Source organism: Lampris incognitus, chromosome 20, assembly GCF_029633865.1.
Source record: "Lampris incognitus isolate fLamInc1 chromosome 20, fLamInc1.hap2, whole genome shotgun sequence".
Classification (NCBI taxonomy): domain Eukaryota; kingdom Metazoa; phylum Chordata; class Actinopteri; order Lampriformes; family Lampridae; genus Lampris; species Lampris incognitus.
This window is the reverse complement of record NC_079230.1, coordinates 15,949,908-15,964,804: the sequence shown is the minus strand read 5'-3', so window position 1 is coordinate 15,964,804 and position 14,897 is coordinate 15,949,908. Positions and strand designations below refer to the sequence as shown.

General features: G+C 42.9%; 1 protein-coding gene across 2 annotated transcripts in view; it reads left to right on the top strand.

Annotated features, from left to right (window-relative positions):
- Window positions 1–2,492: 2,492 nt before the first annotated feature.
- Window positions 2,493–14,897, top strand: part of dennd4c (DENN/MADD domain containing 4C) — a 59,477-nt gene continuing 47,072 nt past the window's right edge. For both annotated transcript variants that reach the window (XR_008812189.1, XM_056300634.1), the window contains exon 1: window positions 2,493–3,086. The gene's annotated coding sequence lies outside the window, so the exon portion shown is untranslated. The remainder of the gene's footprint in view (window positions 3,087–14,897) is intronic.

Below are 14,897 nucleotides of genomic sequence, written 5' to 3'. Positions count from 1 at the left end.
GTCTCCGCCTATATTTGATGCACTTTGGCTCGATGTTCCGAAGGATTGCTTGTGTTATCCGCCTTTACATGCAAAAGACTAGCAGCACTTGTGACAACGAGCATTGTCAGCATCGATTGTGGCGAAGTATAATCAGACTTGACCGTTCTTACTTAGCCATTTGAGCGCGCGCTTCAGAGAGCGAGAGCTGGCCCCACCCCTCGCCTCACGCATAGAACAGGCCCCGAAAGATTCTGGATTGGGAATAGGCAAATGTCTTAATCTTATTATAAATTAGAAACGAAGTTGGTGAGATGCTAATATTTATGTCGCCTAAATAAAAAGGAAATGTATTTTCTTAATTTCTCCAATACTGATAGCAGAACTGTTAATGTCGGAGTGTATCATACTATGGTCTTTAACAATTTAGCACCGGTGCCCATTTTAATACTGATACCCATTCCTAATCGCCAACTACTTTTTTTCACTTTTGAAGTTTTCTTTTTTAACTTTTCAACTCTCTCTCTCTCTCTCTCTCTCTCTCTCTCTCTCTATATATATATATATATTCATAATTTAGCGCTCAAGAGTGGGCATTATTACTAAAAACAAAAAAATTGTAAAATTAACGAAGAAATAAGTAAACATTAAAATTAAAGGCCTGTACATCAACGACAACGAACTGTGCCAGTTAATTAATACGGATCCATCAATACGGATCTTGGACAGAGGTCGTCACTTTGAAATGGCGACCATCGTCCATCCATTATCCAAATCTTATATCCTGTTCTCAAGTTTCGTGGGGATGCTGGAGCCTATCCCAGCAGTCATTGGGCAGCAGGCAGGGAAGACACACCCTGGATAGGCCACCAGGCCATCACAGGGCCCACACACACACACACACACACACACACACACACGGAGGAAACTCACGCAGACACGGGGAGAATGCAAACTCCACACAGAGGACGACCCCCAAGGTTCTGTGTTGGTGTAATTAAGAGAGTCGCTGAGAAAAAGAAAAAAATGTTTTTACATGTGCATCAATGACAATAGGAATTCTGCCAGTTACAACGGTCAAATTCTGACTTGCGGCACGGTGGCCCAGTGGTTAGCTCTGTTGCGTCACAGTGACGCGTGATGTGGCGTCTCTAGTCAGCATAAAAAACGCTGCGCTCTGCGCTTGCACCCAGTTTAACTCAAGACTTTGAGAGAGCGTCGTTAGAGATTTGAATAAACTGCACTAGTTTATTGAAAGACATGACTCATCTTAAAGCGGCCAAACCCATCATGTCCTGCCTATATGAATAAATCTAGTTTGACTACAGTGACGTGGTTGGTGTGTTTGCTTGTAAACTCAGAGGCCAGTCTGGTTTAAAGTGAGGGGTCAGGGCCCTGACCATTGCCAATACAATTTGCATTGGATGAATGACTAAGGAAAACAAAATGAATGTCTTCAAACAAGACTTGGGTGAAGACAACAGCCCAGTCAACCAGCACAGCGAAAAACCTAAATGGGTGGGTGGATTTTTCTGAGGTAGTAGTTGTAGTAGCATTTAAGTTTCACATTTAAATCTGCTCATTGAGGAGATATTTTTTATCCAAAGTGATTTACAAGCGGTTCAGCAATTAGCAGATAAATTCAAGCATTACCAACTGGCATCAGAGAGCACTACAAACTAATCATGTCATGGTAGTACTCTGTGAAATCGTAGCAGTAATGCATTTGCTTCATACTAATAGAGTATTATGACATGAGGTAGTTGTAGTAGCAGATGCAACAAAGTAATCACATCACGGTAGTACTCTATATGGAGTATTACCATATGAAGTCATAGTAGTATTAGTAGTAGATGCTACATAGCAATTATAGAAGTAGTATGTAGCTACATAGCAGCCATCAGAGTAGTATCACATGCAGTAGCAGCAGTAGTAGTAGTAGTCTGATACATGGTAACATGGTAATCATCTAGTTGTACATTTACGAAATAGTAATATAGCCAACAGTGCAGCTCATGTCAAGGACATTTAGTATAAGCGAATCTTAGATCATCAAGAGGCGTTGAACATGAAAATAAAAGTGCAAAGTACATTTTCATTGCCACATATCAATATGAGAGGTAAATTATGGTTGTAAGAGCATGAAGCGTCAAGTTTATGGGGGGCACACTAGAAAATACGGGAAATAATTATGTATAAGTAAGTATGGACACAACGGTAATAAACCGACATCAGCGGCAGTATTAGATTATTCATATTGGTGTAAACTACTAATAAGACACGTTAGCCCCTCGCTAACGGGTCTGGCCCTTTAGTCGAGCGGTTAGTGACGTCGCCTTGTGGTGCAGTACACTTCGTATCGAATCCCGCACCGGGCAAGAAAATAACCGGTTACATTGGTTTCAAAAAGCCGCTAGCTTCAAATCAATCAATCAATTAGATTAGATTAGAAAAAAAAGAAAAATAATAAAAACACAGCGCTCAGCCCGAGGTTTCTCTCATGCACCTGTTGCATTTCCGATGTCTTGTTGGGACGAGGCTCCACATTGGCGGACACGCCCCGCCCCTGTTAGAGTAGGGTTAGGGTTAGGGGTGTAGCCCCGCCTCATACGTCTAGCCCCGCCTTCTTCTGCGGGCCGCTGCCGGGTCGCTCTCTTTTATTTGCAGCGCCACACAGTCTTGTGTCGGTTTTAAGGATAGGGGGCGTCAGAGGCTAAGGGGAAGTGTCGGGACCCGGGGGCTCCGTCATTTCCAGCAGCGGAGAGTCACATATCTGGGCGGGTCCGCGCCGACGGAGAGCCGAGCAAAAAGTGTTGGGCAAACACAAACATGGCGCCCGCCTCCACCGACAACTTCAGATGAAATTTGGACACAGGAGAGAAGAGACAAAAACCAAAACAACCAGCAGGCAAACACGGGGTGACAAGAGTGCGAGGGCGAAACACCGAAGTGCGCTTTGTGTCTGCCGGGTTCGCTTTGGGGAAACTTTGTCGGGAGATTAAAACATCGTTACCGTTTCGAGCGGGTTAAAGAAGAAGGAAAAAAAAACCCCTCACGGCAAGTCGCCTACATGTCAGCGTCGTCTCTCTCCGCAGTGTGAACAGCTGGTAAGTAGTTGTGTTTCCACGGTCGCTTTGCTCGTCCGAGACGAGTTTTGTCGGCGAGGTTTTTGTTTAATTGGCGTTTTGGCACTTTCGTGTCGGACGTTTGGAGTTAAACGTTGACCGTCGCACTTCCATGTGGCTGCGGTGTAACTTGGCCGTCGGCGCTCCTTATAAATTAAACTCAACCTGTGTCGTTAATGGGGTGGCGAATACGTGGACCGGAGGAGTTATCCAGCTCAGGTCGGCGGAGGAAGCGTAAGAAAACCCCTCTTTGGTTATGTCCGCAACCATGTCTTCGGGGAAGTCGTGTTGACCTACTTATTATGGGGTTGGACGCAACAGTTGGGAATATAATACTCCCCTCCCCCCCGCCCCTCCGGAATAATGAGGGATTGGCTCTCCTTTTAAGACCGTTAAAGCTTTGCTGGTGCCTTGCTCACTGGCACAGCGGAACGTCTCTGGTCTTTTAACAGCTTGGCTTTTGTTAAATGGCTGCCATCCACCGTTTTACTTATGGGAAACAAACCACATTGCGTTGTACTGCTGGTGTCCAGCACCTGCACCATGCCTCCCAACCTAAAACAGACCAAGACACAGCGCAATACATTATGTTTACCCTTGACCATTACACTTAGTTACCATGCAATATTTAGGCAGGTCTCTGTATTCTATTATCTATTCACTTTTTCCCACTGCCTTTTTATTCTTTTCATGTTGTCTGTGTTATTGTGCGTTTTATGCGTTGACAGCAATGTGCTAAACCAAATTCCTTGAATGTATGAACATACTTGGCGAATAATTCTGATTTATGTTTCGTGCACTTGCTCTGTTACTGTGCATTGTCCCTTTGCAGTGCAAAGCTGTCTATCTTTTATTTGCTAAGGGGTTTGTAGCCTACAAGACAGTGTTCACATTGTCATTGATTAAAAAGAAATGCAGGCCACTTTTTATCTCTGCAAACAAATTGTGATTGTGGTTTTCATGCGTTGTCTTTGGTTTGAAGTGGGCTATAGAACCCTGTGTCTGTGTTCATGTGACCTTGACTACCCTTAGTAACATTTGAGTTGTGTAAGACGTGGCCTGCATCTTTGTGGGGTGAGCAGTAACTGAAATCTAATGCAATGTTATGTTGCTCACGTCTGTACCTCAGCACTTTATTGTTTGCCAGAAACTACCCAGTGTAAATCCTACGTGTTGCAAACTACCCTCCACCAAAGTGTCTGGTCAGTACGGTGATTCATGGCACAAGTCCTAGCAGAGCAAAAGGATGCTGACTAACACACTCAATGCGCTCAGATTTTGATGTTGATTTTTTTAACTGTTGATCTTGAGGTGAGAATGTCAGATTATCAAGGGAATGAGCAAAGATTAGGCAAGAGAGGGAGAAAACTATTCAGAGGCCTCTGAATCAAAGCGGGAGCACAGAGCTGTGCTGTGAAATGAACTGTAGAAGAATCGGGCTAATTGTATATGTATGAGCAATCCCTTCAGGAGCTGTGCAAGTTGAAAATTTGTAGTAAACAAAACATTCTAACCTTGACTTGCACAGGGCCTGTTGAAGGATGGGGGGGGGTGGATTTTGCTCCTACTAAGCGTCATGTATAAAGTGGGTCATGCCTGGGCTATGCCTTTGTGTACAATGAACTTGTGCTTTGTCACCAATGCCGGCTGTCCGGAGGTCCCCGTCAGGTGACCAGGGAAATGAGGAAGTAGACTGGTAGGGTGAGCAGCAACGGGCGGATAAACGGATCAAATGTTTGCCATGGCTAAAGTCAGTTTGCATCATGGGTACAGAGAGAAAGGGCAGTAATTCATATTGTGAGACAGTAGAAAGGCTGTTACCCCTGAATGAGGAATCTGAAAGCTTCTGAGATCTACCTATCCTATAATCAAATCAACCCTAAAAGCAAGTGAGTTACAGCTAGGAGGGGTAAGATGACTCAGTGGTAATTAGACTTTGGCATGTGAAGGAAAGGAAATATCTGTGCTCGCGTACAAATGACTCAATGAAACCTCTCCTTTGAAAGAAATTAAGATTGACTTTTATTTTATGGTGAACTACTTAACTACTAAAGTAGTTATTAATTAATCAATGTCGTACTCGACCCTGCGTGTACATAAGGAAGTTTGTGTCAAACTGGGTGGTCATAGTGCAGAACAGTACCTTTTGGAGCGGGTGGGGATTTAGTGTTTGCTGAAGGGCACGTCAGCAGGACTTGAGCAGAGGTCCCCATGTTGAATGACAGTTTTCTCATTCACTGTCACCCTCAAGTCTTTCTTTCAAACAAACCAATATGAGGAACACATTCATCTTTCAAGTTTTGAGTTTTGTTAGCCAAGCTCACTTTGCACATACAAAAAATTTGACTTGGTAGGATGCAAAGGACAAAAACTTAATGTTGTAATGTGGATAAACATAGTAAAGAGACTATCACACGAGATTGTCAGTCATGTGTACGCAAGGACAGCTGTGTACCTAAGGATATCTAAGAGTGCAAGAGCATAAAGGGATTATGAAATGACAGCTATCTTTCTGTAGACTTGAGGAAAAATTGTTTTGGTTTGAGTAAATATGGTATTTTTGCATATGTAAGCAGATATTATAATATATATATATCAGCATCATGTAAAGTTCATTGTGATTATCATGACAATATTTTCTATTTTTGCCCAGCACTAATGTAGCAAGCGGGTTTGTACAACACAGTATTCAGTCGTTTAGTAACACAGTGCTAAGGAGCACATTGCACTGTTTGGCCAATGCACTGGAAAAAAATAATCAACTTATTATGTCATTAAAAGCGAATTTTGATGGTATTGCTGTGTTGTCAGAGAGTGCACAAAAGGGGAGGGACAACAGATGGGATGAAGGGATGGAGGGGGCGAAGGCGAAAGATTGCGTCAAAATCCAACCATGCTATTGCAACTCTATGGTATGTGGCTCAGCCTGCTGATCCACTTGGACATGCATGTAAACAGTTTGCAAGAAAAGCTCCCTTTTGTTTCTGTTTGTCAAGACTTTTCAGACACATATCAGTAACCAGACATTCACAGCTTGCCAAAGATAACCATGCAGAGAGGGGTGTAGTCAAGCTAAAAACCCTTTCGGGTTACCTATTCAGCTTAGCCTGACCCTTGCACACTTTCATCTAATGTGCCAGTAGCCTTTTTGTTGGTGTTGGTGTTGTATTCAATTGGCCTTTACTAGGAAAGCTTTCTGAGCTGGTGTAGGGCTCTGCTAGTTAGCGAGGGCAATGGGTTTGCCCTCTTTCCCCTCACTTCAGAGTGGAAAGAATGCTTTCTGTCTGCCCGGCTGTCACGCTCCGGGAGGGAGGCAGTCTTGTGATGTTTCCGCTGAGTCTCTCCTCACCTCCTCTGCACTAGCCCTCTTTTGACCTACTGCAGCTGCTTATTTATTTTCTTAATTTCAAACCATCAGTGACGTCATAGGGTAAATGTGCAGTAATTTCACAAGATATTACCTCTGTCTGTCCTCTCCGTCTCTACAATCATTCACCAGGCTTCACGAGGAGCAGATCTACTGCTGGCGTTGCAGATGGCAGCTGTCTCCGAGAGCGAGCAGAGCCCATCTCATTCAAAGCGTGTCACTTTCAGACCTGCCAACCTATACACATTTTGTGTAGCAGGTACTACGTCTTTTGACATCAAAGTACATTGGGGTCTGATTGGTCACTCTAAAGTACGCGAAGTGCTGGTGACACCTTCTGAGGGGTGATTTGACCAATTGTTCAGTACTCAAGTCTATGCCAACAAGCGTCTAACCTGCCAAAAAGCAAAACAAGAAGAAGATTAGTTCAACCAATCATAGCTCCGGATCCGTTCTCCTTGCCTTCTTCACCGACCTACGAAAAAAATATTCGCAAGCAGGGATGATTGACAAATGCGTAATGTCATTTCAAGAGACAGCAGCTCAGATCCACAAATCAACAGCAACACTCATCTTGATTTTATCCCTCTCGTTCCCCCTCCTCACTCCGGCTGGCTGGTTCATCAAGTGAGGACCATTCTTTTGAACTCCTTTGCAAAGGTAAATGGACTGGGGGGATTTGGAGTTGAGATTGTGGATTGAGTTAAGTTAACATTAGCCTAATGTTACGCATGTATTTACAAGCAAGCTTGCTTGTTCACTAGTCATTTTAGTTGGCCAAGTAAGTTACCCGTGTGTGTGTCGCAGATAGTTAAATGTGACTTTTCATAATAATTAGAATATTAATTATTGCAGCCAAGTCATGACAGCCTTAGCACTGATATGCTAAGTTCTCTTGTGACCAGAAAGGCCATGATGGCTGCCAAAGACATTGTGTCACATGGAGAGTTTTAATGACACCTTGCTTAGAAAAGCCAAGTCTGCTACCCATGAGGCCGAGCTGCAGAGTGCAAGTGCAACTAACACCTGAACTCGGTTAGTGAGCTACATAAAACTGACAAATGAAAACCCATGTGTTAGGTGTCTATATGTTGCAGGGGGGGGGGGGGGTCAAATTGCTGTAACAAAATTTTATTTTTTCAAACTAAGCAAAACCTGTTTCGTTGATTGTGCTGCTATTAGTTTGGCTATTTATTTAATTGTTTAGATTTATTTTATTTATTAAACATTTTACTGCAAGACTTTGTATTAAGCTACTTTAAATGGGTCGCTCTAGTTTCAGGTGCATGCTCAGTCAGAATTTTTTTTCCCTCAAGGTCATGCATACAGTCATAATTTAATTCATTAAACCTTTCCCTGCCAGAGTTTATATTGAGCTGCTCTAAATGATTCAGTGTTTATTTTCAGTTACACACTCAGTTCAAATTTATATTTCTGACATTAGTAAATGAGTCAGCTATTCAAAATATACTATGTGTTGTGTCTGTTTTTGGCCACACACATGTATATGAGCTGAAAATATTTTCAGCATAAAGTGGTACTCCAAGACTTTCTTCAGTGTTGGCAGGTCTGCACTTTTCCTCATAAACACGGCGGCGTAGGAGTTGATAAGATCATGGCTTTGGAGAAAATCCAGTTTAACTAAATACAGAAAGAAGCCAGGCAGAGACGGGTGAGATGTTCCACTCTGTCTTCACGTTTTATCTGACAATGTCACTCCTCGGAGCATTTTAAGGCTTTTCTCATTCACTCGCTTAAACATTAGGCTATTTCTCAAAGTATGAGATGAAGTTGTTGGTTAGACAAGGATTTTCCTAGTGGAATTCAAAGAAGAGCTGACAGTTTGGGTTGGGGGAAAGAAAGTAGCTGTTGATGGATTTGGTATAAACTTGTATTTTATGTTTACAGTTGTGGTTCAGACAGATTATCTCCCTGATGGAAAGTTTTGTTTCAGGGCTTCTCAAAACATTTGTCACAGATAACTAGGGTCGGGCATCGAGAACCGGTTCCAAAATTCCGATTCCAAAGGAATCGTTAAGAAAGTCAACTTTCGATTCTGACCTATCGGTTCCTGAATAAATTTCACTCACGCTAAAGTTAGTTTCAGTTTCTGTGGTGGCGGCATGCAGCTTGCGTAGTTTCCGCCTCCGCAAGTTAAATGTGCACCATCATGGACCAGAGCATGCAGTGGTCGAAAGTGTGGAGTTATTTTGCCTTGAAAAATGAAGGGTTGGCAAAATTATTTCATGCAAGAGAGGATGCACAACAAATATGGCCGGACACCTTCGCCTACACGATGTACAAATTAACCAGTGTACTGTGTTTGACACGTTGCACCGGTCTCCATCTCCTGCCTCGGCGTCCTCTTCAGCCAACCATGAGCAAACAGTAAGCAGCTCCTCGTTGCAGCTGGGCAGGTGAAAATGAATAACGTTTGTCTTATTCGCAACAGCGAGACAGCAAACAACTTATACATGAGCGACTTGCTATAAACTGCAAATACTGAAAGGTGTTTTTTTTTCTGTGCTGAACGCTCACGTATACAGCCTGAGAAGGCAGATATGCTGATTTTTCTAAACAAGACCTGCTTATAATTTAAGGAGTTTAATACCTGGTTGTCCAGACCAGGGTTCGACTGTGTCTTTATTTCTTCATCTTCATGTGTGAAGACAGTTGTTGTAAATGCAAATATAAGAATAAGACAGTCACATGAATGATCTGTTCTTAAAACAGAATGGCTTGTATAAAGTTTTTTTTTTTGTTTTTTTTTTAATAAAAATGTCTTCTGTGAAAGAAGCATGTGACCTGTTTTGACCCCGCCTCTCAAAGAACCGGAATCGAGAATCGTTAAGAACCGGAATGGAAAAGCAGAATGGAAATCAGAATCGTTAAAATCCAAACGATGCCCAACCCCTACAGATGACGAATATGCTTTGTGTGTATTATTTGAATGTTATTATTTTGAAGCTGTGTCATTACCTGATTGAATAAAGGGCTAAAGGCTAACTAAACGGGATGTTTAGTTGGTACGCTTGGCTTTATCATCTTGCTTGTCAGGAAAAATTTGTTACTCCTCCATTTATGATTTGATTTTTTTTTTTTTTGAGTTTGATATATTAATCTCTATGGGGAAATTCCTCTCTGTATTTAGCCCATCCTAGCTGTGTAGCTAGGAGCAGTGGGCAGCCGTCGTGCAGCACCCGGGGACCAACTCCAGTTCGTCTTGTCATGCCTCGGTCCAGGGCACAGACAGGAGTATTAACCCTAACATGCATGTCTTTTTGATGGTGGGGGAAACCGGAGCAAACCCACCGCAGACATGAGGAGAACATGTAAACTCCACACAGAGGGCGACCTGGGATGACCCCCAAGGTTGGACGACCCCGCGGTTTGAACCCAGGACCTTCTTGCTGTGAGGCGACAGTGTCAACCACTGGACCACCATGCCGTATTACCGTATTTCACACCTTAGAAATATTGAATGGTTTATGTTAACTAACTAGAAAGATGTTGGTCGGTAAATATTTGTTGGACACCCCCCCCCCCACCGCTGGTCCTCTTAAGTGTGGGATGGTAAAATAGACTCAGACTTAAGTAACGATAAAACCGAAAAACTTACTTTGTCATGCAAAGCGTGTGCTGCATTGATGTTTGAATTGGTAAATTTTTCGAAAACCGTCTATGTCCAAAGGAACAAAACGGGAGTTGCATAACACTTAAGTTGCATAACACGTGTATCAGTGAGATTTGACAGTCAGATTCTTAAACTGTTCAAAAGTGATGTTGCCTTTGTAACTTCATGGCTGACAGGTCCTAAATGGATTTTGAAAATGGATTTTACCGATTGCATTGAACCAGTGTAATGAAGCAGCTGCATTGGCGTAATGGCCAAGAAACACTGCTCACTATTGTCAAGACTACAGAGCAAGGGGTATATTGTTAGCAAACTGAATGATAATGCCAAGCTAACAGACAGGCTTATCTTGGGCCAGATAGAGTACAAATGTTTTATTACCCAGTGTTCTCTGAACAGCAAATATTGAACATTAGTATTTTGAATAATATCTCTCTCCTCTCATCTCTTTCCCTCTTATTTCAACCAACACGAAACTTGATTGAAATATATTGAACTTGATATTGATCCAAAAAAATCCTGTTGCAGTTCATCTGTCAATATTGCGTTTAAGATTCCTTATGAACTGTATGGCCTTACTTGTAAACTGTCTGTCTCTTTGCCTCAGTCCTCCTCTGTTTTTCTCGGCGGATTTTCTGCCCTGTAAACCGACTAACTCCTCTGTCCGTTCCAAATAGGGCTGCTAGATTCCCCTCACGGCACATCTGTTAAGATTAATTAGTAAGGGGAGGTTATTACAGCCGCAGTTTGCAGCCCAGCCATCCGAACAATATGAATCCAATCAGAGCATTGGCTGTCTTTAACCTCATCTCAACCCAAATTACAGCTGGGAGCAGGCGAGCTCGGTCATTCTTCTTCCACGCTTCTTCCCCTCCATTAAATGCTGGTTTCATTGCCCCATTGCCACCTTGTAGTCAAGTCTGGCCAACACCGTCAACAACACGCTGTGATGACAGGTGGCGGGGAGAGACACTTTGCTACTCGAGATCCTCAGAGGCCCTGGGCCATTGAGCACCACTTGAGCCAGACACGGGCCCGGCAGAGGCTGTCGCACACTTGGTTAAAAGGCTACGTCAGGAGCTGAAAGGGGCCATCAATCCTCTGCCCATCACAGCTAAAGACAAGGTTGATTGCCTTCGGTGGTAATTGTTATTCCCGAAATGATTTTTGCCGCCGACTCTCTTTTATGGTAATGGAAACAGGCCAGCTATTTTCTAATGAGCTCTTCAGTAGCGCTGGTAGACGCTGTGGAAAATGTGGGAATTAGATTCTTTACGATGTCATTGGAGAGTCAGGAAGGGTTCGCTGTGCTGCTCTCCTTTACAGCCAGGTCACCCATACTCATTAAGCAACTATTAGCCTCATCAAAGTTGATTTATTTACTTTTATTTTTTTACATGGTATACCTGCTCCTCATTAGCCTTGTGTGTGTGTGTGTGTTTTAGTATTTCTGATGATAACTCCCAAGAACATGGCTTTTCTTTTTCCTTGAATGAAAAATACACGAGTGGGTGTGTTTGTGTGTGTCATGCTCAGCTGCAGCAGTAGACCTGCATGGCAGGGTTTAAAGCTGGAGTAATTGTTACAGGGCTGATGAACAGACACAGCACTCTGTTGTCCTGCGTCACACTTTCTCTCACATATCACACACACACACACACACACACACTCTCTTTCTCACAGATTCTCTCCCCCCTTGGGAACCAGCATCCAGGGTCTTTTGTGGATGAGATCACTATGGGGGTAGACTATGGTGGATGGAGTTGGGGGGGGGGGGGTCAGTGTATACTGGCATAGAAAAATCTCTTTCTCTGCCTTGCTCTCACTCTTGCTAGTTTTGACTCACTCTCGCTTTGTCTCTCTGTGTTTCATTTAAATTGAACCCAGGATCTTAGTGCGTTAGAGACAAGCCAGGTGAATTATTGATAGCGTCAGACTAGTGCAAAAAAGGAACAAAGTATTCCGACAGACAGGCCTGTGAGGAGGACCACAAAGTTTTGTCAGCGGTAGCCAGATAATTCCACACTGCCCCGAGGGCCCTAGTGGTTGGCGTAGACAACTTTTGGATTTGCAAGTGGAGACCTGAGCCTTAGCCAAGAGACATGACCCTGCAGTGCTCAGTAAAATCAGTAAACCTGGCTTCTATTCAAGGTAGTGAGTGCAAATTAATTGAGAGAAAACCAGTTAGGATTCAGGAAGTGGTCATGCTCGCTCAATCAAATGGCCAAATCTCATTTTCTGCTTGATTATGTTTAACTCCATTCAAGGTCATAGGTTGTTTTTGAAATGAAAGAACGGCGCATATGGACATAAAAGTGGAGAATAGAATTGTTGACAATGCATCTTTGAGTGTATGCCTCAGAGAACCTTCGAAATTCATCCATCATAGCTATAGACCAGTCACAAACCATCTGGCTTTAAAATCTGCTGACAGTTGTCTCTCGTGATCAGCAACATAGTGACCGTAACTTCTGAGTTCACGGAAAACAAAGAGTGTGACACCTGATAGTTGGGACTCTGGACTAATAGTGGAACAGGTTTTCCAGTGGGGAGGGCAGGGACATACACAACCTTTCCAGTGGCTGCAGCTCATGTTACAACCCAAGTGTTCATACAATGGAAGCCAATCCAGGTCACCCGTCAGTACCCGAGTGCACCGTAGTTCTGCCGTTTGATCGAAAACATTCTTCAACTGTTCTTGCCTTTAATGCTAAATGAAATTGTAAATTTAGACTATCCTAAGTTTTCCTGCATGTGTTTTTATGGCACTACTGCTACTGGTGCTGGGAGATATGGAAAGTTTTATCACAATATCTATCACAGTATCTGCTTACAGGTGCAAAAATGCCATGTTTAATAATCCAGCCGAGGTTCATCTAATTGAACTGTTGGTAATGCAAAGTATATCAGACCAAAAGTAGTCTTCAGATTATACCCTCCATCAAATACTTCAGACCTCATTTTGTAAGATAACAGATTCCTGTTATCATTAATTTAGATAACAAAATTGTGTATCACAATATAACAATATTCAAATTTCATTCCAATGCAATACCATTGAAAGACGGTAAATGATATTATTGAATTATAGTCACTTAGCTAAGGTCATGAAGAGGCAACCTTGAGTCAGTGTGTCAGAGAGTCAGGTCTGCCTTCCAGCTGGTCAGTCGTTGAAAAAGACACTGACTCCTCTGTCCTTTCACTTTGTTTCTGTGTAAAGCATTGTAGAAATCAGTTCCTCCGCAAATGGATGTTCCACCTAATCGGTTAAATGAAGTATTGTGTTGTTGTAAACATCTCACCATTAATGAATCTTTAACACTTTGGGTATTAATGGTCACACAGCAACTACAATGCATTTCCTCATTTTAGGGGAACATTTTGTGTTCTCATCACAAATGCACTGTGAGACTGCTGAAGATGTTTCTTAGCGGGCTGCCACAAGTCGACACTGAGAAAAGATCCAAAAGTCCTGAAATGTCCTGTTCACTTCTGTCATCATTAGCCACAGACAGGGCTTTTAGCCTAATCCTCTCTCCAGTTCAATCACAATTTATGGGTCCAATCATGTTTTATTTGCAAGGCAGACATAAAAGTGGACGTAAAAACGTCCTCTCACTGCATTTCATTTACCTTGTGTCTCTAAATGAGACCATGTGCAGTTTGTGAAGTCCTGCAAGCCTGGTTATGCTTATTGTATGTTTACTTTTTAATGACCCAGAGAAGATCTCTTTCCTCTGCAGGAGTAACACTCCTTGCAGCTCAGGGGTGCAGCTTGGCATTGTTGGAGCTTGGTTTGGTTGTCATGGCAGCATCAATGTTTATCTGTCATGTGCAGCTCACAAAGAGATGTTTGTATGGTGCAGGGGGGATTCACAAATGATTCCAGCTCTGTGTGTGTGTGTGTGTGTGTGTGCACGCGCGCACATGCACGTGCGCGCAGGCCTAAAGGCTATGCCCACTTGATCAAATGCTCATATGTGCACACCTTGACAACTCTTGCCAATCATTTAAGTCAGTGAGGATGAGAGATAATGAGTGTATTTCATTCGTCTTATTATTTTGAAATTTGTCAGTTTTCACCCTGTATTTATTGTTTGCCTCGAAAGTTCCTCCCAATAATGTTTTCTTCAATCTTCTAATTTTACTCAACTATATTCTGGAAATACAAATTGTGCAATAACATTGTTGTATGTAGTGATGCATTGCATAACAATCCAAAACCTGATTTGTACAACATTCATCACATAGGATTTTGTTCACAGCATCTGTGGGTGATTCATAGGCTAAGACTAACTTGCTTGCATTGAGCTTTCTTCTGCCAAGCTGTCGAGAGAGATCAGGAAACGATACACTGATGAGCCAAAACATTATGACCACCTGCCTAATATTCTGTTGGTCCTCCATGTGCTGCCAAAACGGCGCCAGCTCGCTGAGGCAAGGACTCTACAAGACCCCTGAAGGTGTCCTGTGGTATCTGGCACCAAAACATTAGCAGCAGCTCCTTCATGTCCTGTAAATTTGGAGGTGGAGTAGCTGTGGATCGGACTTGTCGGTCCAGCATATTTCACAGATTCTCAGTTGGATTGAGATCTGGAGAATTTGGAGGCCAGGGCAACACCTTCAACATCATGTTTCTCAAACCATTCCTGATCAAGTATGCAGTGTGGCAGGGCACATTATCGTGCTGAAAGAGCACTCTGACCGGTCTGTGCCTAGGCAGCCCCATACAGTGCATCTGGAAAGTATTCACAACCCTTCACTTTCCCCACATTTTGTTATGTTACAGCCT